Source organism: Lycium ferocissimum, chromosome 11 (assembly GCF_029784015.1).
Source record: "Lycium ferocissimum isolate CSIRO_LF1 chromosome 11, AGI_CSIRO_Lferr_CH_V1, whole genome shotgun sequence".
In the NCBI taxonomy this organism is placed as follows: domain Eukaryota; kingdom Viridiplantae; phylum Streptophyta; class Magnoliopsida; order Solanales; family Solanaceae; genus Lycium; species Lycium ferocissimum.
The window spans coordinates 22,572,734-22,588,788 of NC_081352.1; the positions used below are offsets into that span (position 1 = coordinate 22,572,734).

The 16,055-nt window shown below is 35.9% G+C and overlaps 1 protein-coding gene and 1 pseudogene across 1 annotated transcript in view; one reads left to right on the top strand and one right to left on the bottom strand.

The window, feature by feature from the left end:
* LOC132037379 (uncharacterized) overlaps nt 1-5,524 on the top strand; it is a 50,368-nt gene extending 44,844 nt beyond the window's left edge. Inside the window, exon 3 of the transcript XR_009409861.1 lies at nt 5,084-5,524. The gene's annotated coding sequence lies outside the window, so the exon portion shown is untranslated. The remainder of the gene's footprint in view (nt 1-5,083) is intronic.
* Nucleotides 5,525-13,298: 7,774 nt separating this feature from the next.
* Nucleotides 13,299-14,168, bottom strand: LOC132038128 (F-box protein At2g17036-like; annotated as a pseudogene).
* Nucleotides 14,169-16,055: the final 1,887 nt, after the last annotated feature.

Sequence of the window (16,055 nt, forward strand, 5' to 3'; positions counted from 1 at the left end):
TCATAATCCACAACATGCATAAACACTCATAACATACAAAGGAGGAATTAAACCTTACCTTTTCCTCGACTCTTCACTTGACTCAATTCAACAACTTGTATGAATATGTGTTTTCTTGCTCCACAAACCACTTCAACTTACTAAGAACTCTCCAAGGGATTGTTTGGCTATGAAAAACAAGTTGAGAATTCTCTCCTTTTTTCTTTCTTTTTTTTTCGGTTTTTTTTTCTCTTTTCTTCAAGCTTGGCCGAATTGGCCTTGTTCTTTCTCCTCTCTCTTTCTTGCTTTGCTTTCTTGAAAGTTCTAGGGAATTAAGATGAATTAGTCATCTTTTCCTTTATATATACATATAGCCCTTCCAATTATAACCAACCATATGGTCCCTTGTTTGGCTCAATTCTATTTGGCCATGTTTTTTGCAGTGGGGCCACGGCCAAGTGGCCCCTTTTCGAAAATTTAGGAGATTTCTCTTAATTCATGAAAAATATTTTCCTTAGTTCCAAATTTGCCCCTAGCCTTTCTCCGTATTTCCATGAGTCGTCTTGCAAGTTTACCTTTTTACCCCTGGCCTTTCTTATTATTCCGACTTTACAATTTTCCATACGCAACTTGTGTCACTTGCCTTGACTTACCCGAGGGTCCAAAATACGGGATGTAACAGTTTGTATATATATATATATATAATTATAAAAAAAAAAAACTAAATCTATCAAGTACATAGAGTTTTGTTTATTGTTATAGTTTAAGTAAGAAGATCATTTTTCTAGTTATTAGATGAAATCATTTTAGGCCACCTTTTTTTATTTCCAAATATGCAATTGCAGTAATAAAGCTTTACAAATTGTTTAATAAATATATTGAATCTAGTTCTCTTATCAAATTAACATTCTTTGTCATGTCATGTATTTAAAATTAATCCGAGCAAATAGAGGAATTATACATTTCCAAAAGTTTTGAGGTGGGTTGGAATTAAAATTAAAAATTAACATTTATTTCCTCGTCGCAATTTATGTGATACTTTTCGTTTCTTGAGAGTCAACGTGACTAATCTTCGATGCTAAATTGAATTATCATGGAATATGATTAAAAAAAATCAAAATATTAATCAAAGTTTACATAATTTAAAACTCAAAAAACAAAAAATATATCATAAATTGAAACATGCGTACTAAAATTTTCATTTAGAATATACTTGAGAGTTGAGAGGGGTCCAAAATTACCCCTAATATGCAATAGATAAACAAAGTAAACCTAAAAATTGATGGAATGTGGAGGTGAAATGTTAGATGTTTCTACTATGGCAGGACGTGAGGCCAGCATTTAAGAGGACTTACACAACTTAAAAGTATAGAAAGAAAAGTACTAAAATGCCCACGAAATAACATTCATTATTACAAAATTGCCCTTGTTCGTCCTTGTTAGTACCCGTAATTGTCACTTCTAATATAGAAAGAAGATATAGATAGAAGATATAGAAATATTAATAAACTTTCGCAAACTTTGTATTCGTAGCAAACATTAATATAATAAAGTTTTGGATATGGAGCACAAATTATAGTGTTATATTAATTGTGTTTTGAACATACAACTTATTAGTAATAGAAGTAAAAAGATTCAAGCGAATTTTTATTTAAAAAGCTGAAAAAATAATGAATAAAATAATTGAAATTTGAGAAATTATATAACCAATTAACAGTAATAAGAACAAATTTTGAAATAAAAGAAAAATATATGGTCAAGAAATTAATTTGATGTGTAACTATATAACATAAACTTTAGTAGAATTTAAATTAAATTTTAAAGAAAATACATTTATGATGTGAGACTACACGATAATATTTTCACTAAGTTGATATAAATGATAAAAGTACTCATTAACAATATATCATTATAATTATGAAAGAAGAACAGAAGCAAATGTTGTATCATGCTAACAACTTTTCTGCTATTTGTCGAGATAAATTACGCATTTGAATTATGCGCTAAACTTTCTAATCTTTATTTGTGAATGGTAAATAAGAAATGATTGATCTTCGGGAGAATAATGTATAATGACTCACACGGTTGTTGTATAAAATAGAATTCAATCTAAGAAGCAAATATATATCTCTTGCAAACCTAATAAATTTATAGCATTAAGCGATAGTAAAAAAGATAGAATGTTAGATTCTTAGTGCTTTACAACTTAAGAAATGAATGTTTTCATAATTAAAAAATAATAAGTTATGTTACCTTATTCAATTATACTACTAAAGTTTTGGTTAGGACCAGTAGAATGTAAAGATTTGAACGGAACAAAAACTTTGAGATGAAATGAAACCAAATAATTTCCTGTACATACTTCTTCGAACTAAAATGTCGTCATATTAATATTATGTTTGTCGTTAGCTCATATTAGGCGTATTGGGCCCGTGCCAACATCTAGTTATTCTATACTTTTTTCTTTTCTTTTTGGTTGTTGAGGCCTATATATCTCCCTTCCCCAACCCCAACCCCAACCCCAACCCCCCACGCCCGCGCCCACACTGTTTTCTTGAAGTTAAAAGTTAAGTTTTGGGTATTTAAGTGGAATAATTCAAAACAGTTCAGTAATTCTCGGTTCTAATTAGTCATGACTTGCGTTTGCAGTGAATAGTTTTCGGTTGTTTATAACTTTTAAGATACCCCCCCACCCACTTCTCCTTCTGATCTTTGTATTTTATTACTTATGTTAATTATTTGCACATAGCCCTTTGGACATAAGTAGTATTTGAAGTTTAAGTGAGTATTTAGAGTTAATGGTCAAAAACATTGAATTGTCACTTCCTCACAAGTTTCACATCTCTAACTATCCATTATTTTTGTTTCCTACCTGAACTACCAATACATCTCGAGTTTAGGTATGTATTTGATATGAATTTTATTGAAAAAGTTGAAGCTCAATAAGTACTACAACAACAACATGCCTAGTGTAATCCCACCAGTTGAAGCTTATCTTTATTATATTTGGTTGTTGACGCCTAAATTTTTTACCAGTTTTCTTGAAGTTAAAAGTTAAGTACTGGGTATTTAAGCGGAATAATTCAAAACCATTCAGTAATTTCTCAGTTATTTCATGTAATTAGTCATGACTTGCTTTTGCTAGCTGTGAATAGTTTTTGGTTGTTTGTAACTGTCAATGTTTACTAGCCATTGAAGATTTTTGTATTTTATTACTATCTCAATTATTTGCACAATAGCCCTATAGACATAAGTTTGGTAATATTTTAAATAAAGTAGTATTTGAAGTTTAAGTGAGTATTTGTAATTTGAAATTCATTAGATTTAGGTGCAAAATTAAACGAAATTAAATTCTTTAAGGATGTTTGGTTCAAGGGATTAGGCGGATTATCCTAGGACCAATTTTGAGATTAAAATTATTTCATGTTTGGTTGGAGGTATTAGCTGAAACCAAAAAAGATTATTTTTCATACCAAAATTTTGGTATCACTTATCTCATATAATAGGTGAGATTGATATAATCCTTCGATATCTTGGTTTTGAACAAGACGACCCCTAAGAAATCAGAGGAGGGGTATAAGATTAATTTCTAGAGAGGTACTAAATGTGTTGAAGGCTAAAAAGGTAAAAAAGTACACAAAGACAATAAAACTAGGGCGACAAAGGCTCCCCCAACCCCTTTATCTCCCTTGTATCGCCGTGACAAATGATCAATTCATCGAACATATCGACCATAAACAAAAGATCCAAACCAAAGAAGGAAAAACAAGAGCATGAATCATTTAAGGGATGAGGAATTGAAATGATCGAGCAAGTGCATGTTTAAATTAACTAACTTGTTCCCTAGCACATTCAACAAGTCGCATGATGATATCATCCTCCTTTTTGGTAAGACGAGCCTTGAGCCAAGCTGGTATTTTATGGTCCCGAACCCCCAAGTGATGCTTACAGCGCCCGACCAGTGGAGAAGGAGCGACCACCGAGGTTTCGAAAAATAAAATATCACCTTTTGGACAATGATGAACATTTGTCGAGTCGGTATCAGATGCTTCTGCAGAAAAAACCTGTTGTTGTTGGTGCCGGGGAATTGATGAACCGATGGTAGAACCCTCCTGCAAAAACATCTTTTGATGGCGAGTTCCTTTAACCCAGAAAGGTGTTTTTGCAGGAGGGTTCTACCACCGGTTCATCAATTCCTCGGCGTAACTAACAGCTTTTTTTGCGGGAGAGCATCGATACCAACTTGACAAATGTTCTTCATTTGCCAAAAGGTGATGCCCAGAATTTTGAAACCCCGGCGGTCACGCGGCCTCCTTCTCCGCTGGCCAGGAGCCATAAGCGTCACTCGGGGGTTCGGGACCATGAGATACTAGCTAGGCTCAAGGCTCGTCTTACCAAAAAGGGGGATGATAACATCATGCGACTTGTTGAGCGTGCTAGGGAACAAGTTAGTTAATTTAAACATGCACTTGCTCGATCTTTTTAATTCTGTCATCACTTATGATTCATGTTCTTTTTTCCTTCTTTGGTTTGAATCTTTTGTTTATGGTCGATATGTTCTATGAATCATCCGTCTCTGAGGAAGAAAGCATTGATCCTTCTAGTTACGGGGGAGTACTCTAGCTACTTATATTTAGGTAACATCGTTTCTTTATGCATTTGGCTTTTTCTATATTTGTTATTGTTTTAGCGTGTGTTTGTTACAATGGAAAAATTTATCTTAGAAAATAAGTGGGTTTCTTACACATTTTCTAGTGTTTGGTAAGTAAACAAAAACATATTATCCCAAATGCATGTATATGTAAACTAGCAAAACACTATGAGAGTAGGGCGGGGTGGAGAGTGGGGGTTCGGCGGTGGTGGATGTTCAAGGGGTGGGGGTTGGGAGCATTGGGTGGGCGAGGAGGAGACAATGAACTTGGAATGTCACTTATGGAACTTGTTTTCTCTACTTCCATTAGGGAAGTCATTTTCCTCATTTTTGAGGAACTTGTTTTCCACAATATTTTGATCAACCAAACATGAAAAAATTGGAAAAAATTTTCCTCCATACCAAGCACACTCTTAGTCTAGTTATAGACATGTATGTTATCCCGAGTATAAGTATTAAATTTGCTGTCTTTCGTTCATTTTCTCAACCCTAAAAGTTTCATCATGACAGGAGCTAAATCCAATGTCAAAGCTGATGACGAAATGATCCGCTCGAAGAAGAGATGTTTCGGTGGCTTGTCAGTGATCTTTACAACCCTAAGAGGCCTCTAGGTTCTTACATCGTTTTCATGGAGGAGTTTAACAAGCAGTACCTGGAGGTGAATACAAACATCAAATCTTTTGACGCCATCGAGAAGTTGGTGGAGGCAAGTGGAAACAGATGTCAGATGCTGAGAAAGCTCCTTATATAGCAGAGGCACAGAATAGGAGGGTCGAATATGCAAAGATCTTGAACTCTTATAACCCGCTGATGGCTGCCGAAGAAGAGTGACAAGTCAAGATCTGAGGTTGCTCCATCCAAAGATGGGGAAAATCCTTGCTACGCACATTTAGGTAAACGTCAATCGATTGTATATGTTGGTATATATTTGAGTTGGGTCCTAATTGTTGTTGGACTTGTATTAAGTTTGCCACATTTGTTATTGTTTTAGTCTAGTTAGAGACATGTATGTTATCCTGACCATAAGTATGAGAAGAAAGCTAAGCAGTATCTTTCTCTCTCTCGCTCATTTTCTCAACCATAACAGTGTCCTCATGAAGGAGAAAAATCCCATGCCAAAGCTAATTATGTATTCCACACGACGAAGAAAGCTCGGGAACTAAAAAGGTTACCTAGGAGGCCTGCAAGTGCTTACTTCATTTTCATGGAGGATTTTAGAAATCAGTTACATGACAAGCATCAAATCTATCGCTGCTGCCCGGAAAGCCGGTGGAAGCAGATGTCAGATGCTGAGAAAGCTCCTTATATAGCGGAGGAAGAGAAAAGGAAGCTAGAGCATGCAAAGATAATGAATGCATATAACAGGCGAGTGGGTGCGGGGGGGGGGGGGGGGGGGGGGGGGGGGGGCGGATAGGGGGTGCGTGTAGAGAATCAAAAAAAAAACTTTTTTTAAGATTTTTTTTTGGGGCGGGGGGGTGGGGTTTTGGGGGGGGGGGTGGGGGGTGGGGTGCGGGGTGGGAGGGGGAGGGGGGGAGGGATGTGGTGGTGTAGAAACCCAAAAGATTTTTTTTTTTAAATGGGGGGGGGGGGGGGTAGGGTGCGGCATGGGGGGAGTGGTGCATGGGTTGTGGGAGTGGTTGGGGGTGGGGTGGTGCATGGTTGCGGAAGTGGTTGGGGTTTGATAGTTGGGGGTGGGTGGTGCAAAAAACCAAAAAAAAAAAAAAATTCAAAACTTTTTTTCAAAACAAAATTAATTTTCTTTTTGGGGGTGGGAGTGGGGGTGGGGTGGTGGGAGTGGTTGGGGTTTGGTAGTTGGGGGTGAGGGTGGGTGGTGCAAAAAACCAAAAAAAAAAAAAATTCAAAACTTTTTTCTCAAAATAAAATTAATTTTTTGGTGGGTTGGGGGGTGGGGGTGGGGTGGTGGGAGTGGTTGGGGTTTGGTGGTTGGGGGTGGGTTGGGTGGTTGGTGGAATGCATTGTGGACTTGTTTTCCCTACTTTTATTAGGGAAGTCATTTTCCTCATTTTTAAGGAATTTGTTTTCCTAAAGAAAATGTTTTCCAAAATTTTTGATCAAACGAACATGAGAAAATTGTTTTCCTTCATACCGAACACACCCTTAGAGTGAAAGTTCAGGTGCAAGAGAAACAATGAAAGTGGGAGAGTTTTATTCATATTTTGATTGCTTGAGTTTGACATTTTTGAAACCTATGTAGAGTTGAGTTAGAAATCTATATGATTTTAGGTCTTCTTGATGAGTTACAGCATATATAATGGGCTCAATCATCTTGTTCTGCAATTTGTCATTGATCAATAATTTCTCAGCTGTATGCATGACTTTTATGGTAACATGTTGTGATTTCCCCCTGCAACAAAGTACACAACTAGGCATTGTCTGTAGGTTTCTATTTTGGTCTTATGATTGCTGCATTTGGTCATTTATTGTGTTCCAATTGAAGTCTAAGGGTTGTTTGGTATGACAGAAAATGTATTGCATCTTGTAGATGTAGTTTATGAGCTCATGACTTCCTCTGTATACTGCCTTAAAATCATGAAGGTGTCATAAAACGTTATGCAACTATTTTGGCACCTAAAAATCACCTACTGACAGGAGTATGCCACATATATCATAAATGTTAGATTAAATTGGTATCAAAGAATTTCTACCACTTCTTGATGGCCCAAAAGCCTTGCCAATTACTTGACTAAGTCTTCTAAAGTATCCAAAACAAACAACAACAACAATAACAACATACCCGGTGTAATCCCACAAGTGGTGTCTGGGTTCCCTTTGCAGGGTAGAGAGGCTGTTTCCTATAAACCCTCGGTTCAAAAAAACATCCAAAACAAACTCAACAGAAAAAGAATGATGTGTCACGCTGCGTCAAACTACATTCAAAATACTATTTGACTAGTATTAATCCTCAATGAGCCAAGGGAAAACAGAGAAGAACAAGTCAGTTGATCATCTCTCAGCTACTTACGAGTTCCTGGCTGTAATGCATCAGAACATTTCGAATTGAATAACATCAACACAATAGAAGACTTCTTATGAATTCGCAGAAAACAGAGTTATGATTGAGATCAAGCCTAGCACACATAGATTAGCAATTGTAGGCTCTACGCAGCAAGGTACGACATCACTATTATCACTTGTTTCACAAAAAAAATAGATGCAATTGTATTAGCACCAGTACTTCTTTAGCACAAAATGCAAGTAAATATTCCCAAATAATAATCAACTTAACACCAAGAAAATCAATAAAATACAACATATATTACTGCAAAAGAAGAAATTTAGGGGAAGATGTGAATAAATTACTTACTGTATACCTTGTTGATAAACAAATCACGACTTAACAACTTCATTACCTGTAAGTGAACACATTAAGTTTACTTATCTTTCCAGGTTAAATTAATAAAAGAACATTAGCATCCGTAGAGAGGTGAAAAGTGTTTACTATGTTGAAAACTTTTTAATAATGTCATGTCACGACCCAAATCATGGATCATGCGGGCACCCACACTAACCCTCCCTGGTGGGCGAACCCTTCAGATAACTGCCTTAATTTGATACAACATGCGGAATAAATACTTTTATTTATAAGAAATTCCCAAAATCTGGTCTAGACTCATACAAGAGCTTCTAAGAAGTTTACAATTTGAATAGATAACAGACTCAAACTGGATACGACTTCCACATTTAAGGATAGAGAACAACGAAATCTAAGGAGAGACTGCGGGTTGCAATAGCTCACCCAAACGTCTTTGACGAATGCCTCGAAATGGTCGTGAGACTCCGAACATCACACAGAAAATAACTCTACACTCCGGAAGGAGTGTAGCAAGAGTAGTATGAGCACAACACTAGGCTCGTAGGTATCATAGGCCGACAATGGTTAGTTCACGCATATAAACAAGAAGCAACTAACAAGTAAGCGAGATAAGTAATCAAACACAAATGCACACATCTAGCACATGAGAAAGTCTTGCATTAACGATAGTCACAAGGGATCTCAATATCTCGTATTATAAGCCTAGGAGAATTCTATAAACCTCGATTCCATCCAACCTTTAAAATAAATACTCACAAACAACAACTCGGTAATTCACAAATCAAGAATCAATCGAGAGAATGTGCCATGCAATGACATGAATGACCATTCAAATGGAGTGCTATACAATGCAATGTCGTGCTATGCAAATGTTATGCAATGCAAGAGTCACCTCTCACACTCCACTCCCGTACACACATGCTATGGCAATGCCTCATAGTCATGACCCATGGGGGACCCGCGAAGTCCATGTACCACTCGCTCCGGAATATAACCTCGGATCACGAGCACACTCTCACGATCCCGGCAAAGACCTCGGGCATCGGACACTCCATCGTTCCCGGCAAGAAACCTCGGGCAACAAACACTCACAATCTCCGGCAGAAACCTCGGAGTCTCTCTGTCACTCTCAATCTCCCATATAGAAACCTCGGAGTCTCTCTGTCACTCTCAATCTCCGGCAAAAACCTCGGAGTCTCTCAATCACTCTCCTCACCATTATAACAACATAAGAGTAATATGAAAGCATGTCATGCATGATATCAGTCTCAATTATATCACCAATATGCAATAAACAAGTACAAGTCATATTATTGCCCACGGCTCAATCATCAATATTACCCTTCCCTTTCATAAGGTGAGGGAGCTAGTATGTGATAAAGATACAACTAGGTGATAATTACATCACATAGCACATAGAATATGGGATGCATGCCTCGCATGGAATCAACCTCAATAATCACCGCAATCATAGGTTCCATAGATTCATACTAGGAATTGCAATTCAATATTCAATTCTCGGTAATAACCTTCCTCTTCCATATGACCAAATGGGAGAACAAGAGAGAGAGAATTATATCAAATACATGAAATCACAATACAATGACAGCTCACATAACAATATCGTAATAATGGCGACGAGCCCACATAACAGTATCACAATAATGGCGACAAGCCCACATAACAGTATCACAATAATGGCGACAAGCCCACATAACAGCTGGTAATACCAACCTAGATGGAATTTACCTCCACACCATGCCCGAAGGCCTATCATGCTTTCCCCGTCAATCACTACTATTTACATACGTTTCGCTAACCGGAGTCTAGACATAAAGTAAAACCGTAACCTACCTCAATGCCGAACAGTGTCACGAACTTTCACGCCAAAGCTTTTTCCTTCGAAGTGCTTCCGATCGGACAAGGTCTTTAGTGCTTATTCGTCACACAATATGTGTACGCTACCCAATAATACTTCAACCTATATTAAGACGCCAACAACTATGATTAAGCTACGGGGAGATTCAAACGTATTCTAACGTTAGTAACTCCTTTCTAGATGTTTAGGCGATGTTTTCTCTTGTATCTAAACCAACCACATACTACCAATACAACATCAATAATTATGTGTTCAATACCAATCCGGACAGCCCACACAATATTCTAAACAGCCCACATTCATAACATGCAATAACGATTCACATACGGCTTCGACATTCTCAAGTTACTTTTATTAGTTTGTAGCCTTGACGTTTGCATGTAACAACTTATAACAGCCCATCCAACATACAATATGATGTATACTCTTAACTTATAATTATTCTTTCCAACTTAATGAAAACACAAGTCCAAAACAGTCCACTACCACAACATGTCCAAAACAGTCTCTAACCGACAACATAACGATGTTCGGAATTCTTGCAAACGTTTACGAACATACTAAGCCAACCACATGCGATTTTTATACATCATTTCATGTCTTCTTTTTTCATATAATTTTAGTAAGTTATGACCAGCTATCCACACGACAAGTACAACATCAATTCATACGCAACTACGCTATATCGTCATTTTTATAATCCTTAAAACAACTCACAAATGACTTTAGTTTCAACTCCAACCATTAAACACCTTCCTTTCCATCATAAAATTCATGATAATAACAATCAAAATATCAAGTAAAAACAGTTCACTAACTTCTTCACAAAACAGTCCACACACGGCTACACCATACTTCAACATCTCTCACATAAAATCATAGATTCAACCATTTTCATACTAACATAACTTCACCTTTAACCTTCCAATTCTTTTCATTCTTTTTACCATGAGATCTATGATAGTAACAACCATATTTATTAAAGAAAATCAGTCCATTAATTCCACCAAAACAGTCCCTACGGCCAACTAACATTCCAACACCAACTTTCATGATTTTATGCATGCGATTCATGTTCGTCAAGTTACAACCATACTTCAACATCAACACATATAACCCCATAACTACCATCATGTTCCAACATCAACACACCTTATTTCATGCATACAACTTATATTCACACATCTACATCACCCTTAATACATGAAAAGAAAGTTAGATCTTACCTTGACAACTTGACTTCTCTACTTGGCTAGAGTTGGTGACTTGAGATGGAAATGGTTCTTGTTGCTCCAAAGACTATCTTCACGTTTTAGGGACCTTCTAAAGGGTTGAAACACCTTGGAAAATAATTTTTGGATCAAGACTCAAAGGGCTCAAAAATCAGCCCCTTGGCCGAAAGCTTCCTCTTTCCTCTCTAGGTTTTCTTTCTTTGTTGTGAAGTTGAAATGAATGTAATGGCTGATTCCTTAGTCATTATTTGGTTCAACTTTGATGCCTACAAGTTGGTCACATGCTCCACTTATGGCATGAGTCACTCCATTAACTTTACACTTAAAATTCCATTTTTTTCTACAACTTTAGGCCAAGTGTGGCCAAGCCTCACCTTCTTGTTTCTTTCTTCTTTCTTTTCAATTGTTTACAAGACAATTGTATGTGTGGTGAATGATTCATACACCATCCTTTGTCCATTGTAATTATGCCAAGATGAATGAGCAATATTTAATGTGAAATGATCCCTCCACCATGTTATGTCCTCCTAAAACAATGTATACTTTCATAAAGTAGTAGATGCTTAAATATTCAAATGCATGCCTCACATGGATGCCTTATTTTCAGTCACTTGGCTGAATTCCATACTCCTTTCTTTCAATTTGGTTGTCCACAATATAATGTAAGTGTAGTGGATGAATCACATTTAAATGTATATTTGTATGTCTCCCATAGTAGTCTTATTTAAGATGACTTTGAGTCATCTTTTGGACATGGCATGTTAATGTTCATATTGGCTCATTGTTGCCACTAATTTTAACTTAACACCACGATTAAGTAGTTCCTAATTTCCATTAATGCTTCTATACCAAACAAAATTTGTAGATAAATTGTGACTTCAAACGAAATCGGAAGTTAAAGTCTCTACTTTGTATCTTGAGATAGTCTTAATACTCAGCCCGACTTGAATCATCCATATCTCCTTACCCCGATATCATTTTGACGAGCTGTTTGTTGCGTTGCAAACTAGACTCGATGAACTTAATTTTAGGCTTTTGAAACACCTTAAAACTCCTCATATACTAGGAGATATGCCTCCTACAATATAGGCTAAAATCGGGTCCGTGATTTTACCGAAATTGTTCCGATTCATTTCGTTTAACTTCTAATCCTCTTCCAACCTCATGTAACCTCTTATACATACATATACACAGTCATTTACATCCATAACAATTCATATACATGTCTCGAAGGGTCCGTAGAATCACAATAACCATAAGTAGAACTCACAAAGCTTCGACGAAACTCCAATCGAAAAAGTATATTCCTATCTTTTGTCCATCTTCTATATCATTACTAATAATCTCAAATACTTTAAAAGGTCACTCACATTACCTCATATACATACTCATAACGCGATTTCAAATCCTTTAGGTTACCATGTCGCTCGAGATACTTAAGATAACCATATTTATAACGATATTCTTACTAACTCGATTAACTTTCCTTGAACCTTCTTAACTCATTCTTTCTTGTTTTAATACAAGTAGCACGGATTATTATGGAGTGTGACATTCTCCCTCCTTTAGAACATTCGTCCTCGCATGTCAAATGAGGACTAAAACTCGTCAATTAAATAACCGAATCACCCGTTATCGCAGACTATAGACAGCAAGATTTGACCACGAAAAGGGTGTTTTTAGGAATATTATGCCTAAAAGTGCTAAACGACCAAATGGGTCGTTACATGTCATTAATTTAAAGGAAAGTTAGGCTAAGAAAACTCACCTGTGCGCGTCTAAACAAGACTCAGAATTAAGCCAAGATGGTGGTGGCCAGAAAATATCTCCATATTCAAGGCGTGATAACAATGACCCAAGCTTACCGTCTTGTATGGTAAAGACACCAGTGTTATCCTTTAAATCTGAGTTTCAGTTCCTCGCTAAGAGCACCAGATGATTTGCTACCAAGGTCATTCTTGCCATCATTGCTGCTAAGTTTTACACCACCATCAATAGGAATTGGACCATAAACATCATCATCATCATTAATACTACAACAACCACAATACATATCATCTTCAAAGTCGCCATCATAGAACTTCGACGGTAACTCCCCCAAGATGTCCACAATTATACCTCCTTTTGAATAGTAAATGCAGTTTCCTCTGCATTGATCACCAAAATCTAGTGAAAAAACAGAGAAACAACAGTCATCACCAGCAAAGAAAATTAGATAGGGCCATAACGGCGCAACTCCCTCCTAACATCAATATCTAAAAACATATCAGCCAGAAACTACTTCCCACCCGATTCCACCAGTCGTTTCTTACTGCCCTATTCGTTAAATAAACTGGAAGATACCTTATTAGAATCATACTTTATGGTGGAAGATACATTGGTCTGGTTAAACGAGGAGGGATCATACTCTATGGCCTCTCCATATTGATCGACAACAGAAAAGTTCCCCTTATACACAATGATATCGACAATCTTGCTACAGGCATCTTTCAAGGGATCATTCAATGCAGTCCACTTCTCATCCCTGACTATAAATGAAATAAATGATCCTGAAGATCAATTGCCATTAGAGAAAAATGATCCGTTTGATCACTCGAAATAAGCAGGATTTTACTAAAAAAATTCGCTACGCAATATTCAGGGCCCGAGACTTTAAGACCTATTGCACGTGATGGGATTTATAAACTTGAGAAACACGAAAGTCTAGTAAATTTAATTTCTTAGGCATATCATCTGGCAAAACCTTGATTAGTATGTTGGTTAGTGGATTCAAAATCCGCAATTTTCTGTCTATTGTTTTAACAACTTTCACCAACCAGCCTGTGTGAGGAGAAGGACTGGTAACGCTGTCGATGAGTTGGAAAAGATAAACGTTGCTTTCAATTAAATAAAACTCAGTCTTCATGATAACCATGTATCATAAAGTTGGGGATAGCCAGTTTGTTGAGAGGCAAAGATTTAGAGATTAGGAGGAAGTGATGAACGCCACGAATTGCAGACTGCACGAACGCGAAGGACGTCAATATGGCTGTCAAGGCATTTACTGATTCGTTCCACAAGTTCTTTCAGAAGATCTGACCAAGGAACAATCATACTTTCCCTAATGATTTGGTAGGATCTACAGATGTAGTGGCTGGTGAACCCTTCTTCTTTTTCCACGAAGATTCAGACAAAATCGAGCTGGCATGAACTGAACAAGATTTGGCGAACGAATACAAAAGTCAAAGGCTTTATTATTGAGAAAGTAAAAGGAAATTCGCTTCCATGATAAAACCTGGCAAAGCTTCTTTTAATTAGAGCAATGATGCGAAAATCCTTTTCTTTAAGCAAAAAATTATAAAGCGGAATGTTAAAATTGACTTTTTTTTTAAATTTATTATGAGATCTTTTCTTATTTAAATAAACTAGATAAGAAGTCCAAATATCAAAGTTTTAAAATCATTATTACCTTAAATAGATTCCTTGCTTATTTGAATATGTAACATAATTACAGTCAACTCTTTCTATAACAACATTGTTGGGTTCGAATTTTTTTGGTTGTTATAGAGAATAGTTGTTATACACCTATAACAACATTTGACATTTAAATAATAATTAATTGTTTAGGAAAAAAAGATGCATAAAATCTTTAAAAAAAATTATCTTTTGATGTTATAAAAAATAACCTTTTAAATTTTAAATCTCAAAGATATGCGTCACTAACTAAATATTAGAGAAACTTAATACAATTTCAATAAATTCAGAAATAAATGTATAAAGTTGTAAGCTCTAACGCACAAATTTTAAATCTCCTTGAAAATTAAATTCTTTGAAGATTGATTGAAGAAATTTATAATTATTGTAGCTTGTTTACAAAAGATTAGAAGGAATCAAAGATTTGTCTCTTGCTTGCTCTAAGGAATAGGATTCGTGCTCCTTAGTCACATTGTTTTATTTTTTGAAAATAATTTATAAATAAGAATAGAAGACAATGATATTTTTAGATTACAAATATATATTCATATGTAATATTCTGTCATAGATATATTATATAAAGTTATCAAATTATATATTTGGTCAAAATATATATATTTATTATTAGTAATCATAGATATTCTATTTTATAAAGATGGTTAATTATTATATTACCGAAATAAGAAGATAGTTGTTATATGGGGGCAATTTTATAAAGAGCGTACTGTTATAAAGTTGATTGTTGTTGTTATAGGTAAATGCTGTTAAAGAGAGTAAAATATAACATAAAAATCGGTTTAAAAAAAAAAATTAGTTGTTATAGAGAGCTGTTGTTATATATGGATGCTATTATAGAGAGATCTGACTGTATAATTCGTGTATTCGTGCATAAAGTAAGCTCAGCTTTCTGGAAAAAAACATATTGCACCCGACACGCACACCTGGTTCCAAAGTTAAAATTTACTCCACATAGTTCGTATTTTCGAGAGTTAAATTTCTTTATTTAGATCCTGAAGATGGAAAGAAAGACCGGCCACATAAAGACAAAACAAACAAGAAAAGTGTCAGACTCTATATTGAAAGACAGAGGTTGACAATTTGTAAAGTCAAGATCAGCGGGAACATCCGCCTGAGCTAGCTCAAAATGGGCATTTCTGGCCAGTTTTGAGTTTAGGAGTCGGAGTTTAAGACTCGGTAAAGGCATCAGCCTAGCTAGGAACCTTTTTTTTTTCCGATTCCAAAACAACTTGGGCGAAAAAGGGTTCTATCAGGAAACCATGAATTTTTGAGTTTTCGTCATTGGTTACTGGTTGAGCCACTGGAATGGAAGGAGATAAGAATCTCTGGAGATCTTTTCTCTCTAATTTGGCGTACATACAATCTTTATGCTTTTTAAAATATAATCTACATAATTACATAAAAAGTAATCCCTCTATTTTAATTTGTTTATCTAGTTTTGACTTGACACAGAGTTTAAGAAAGTAAAGAAAATGTTGAATCTTGTGGTATTAAATTAAAGATACGTAA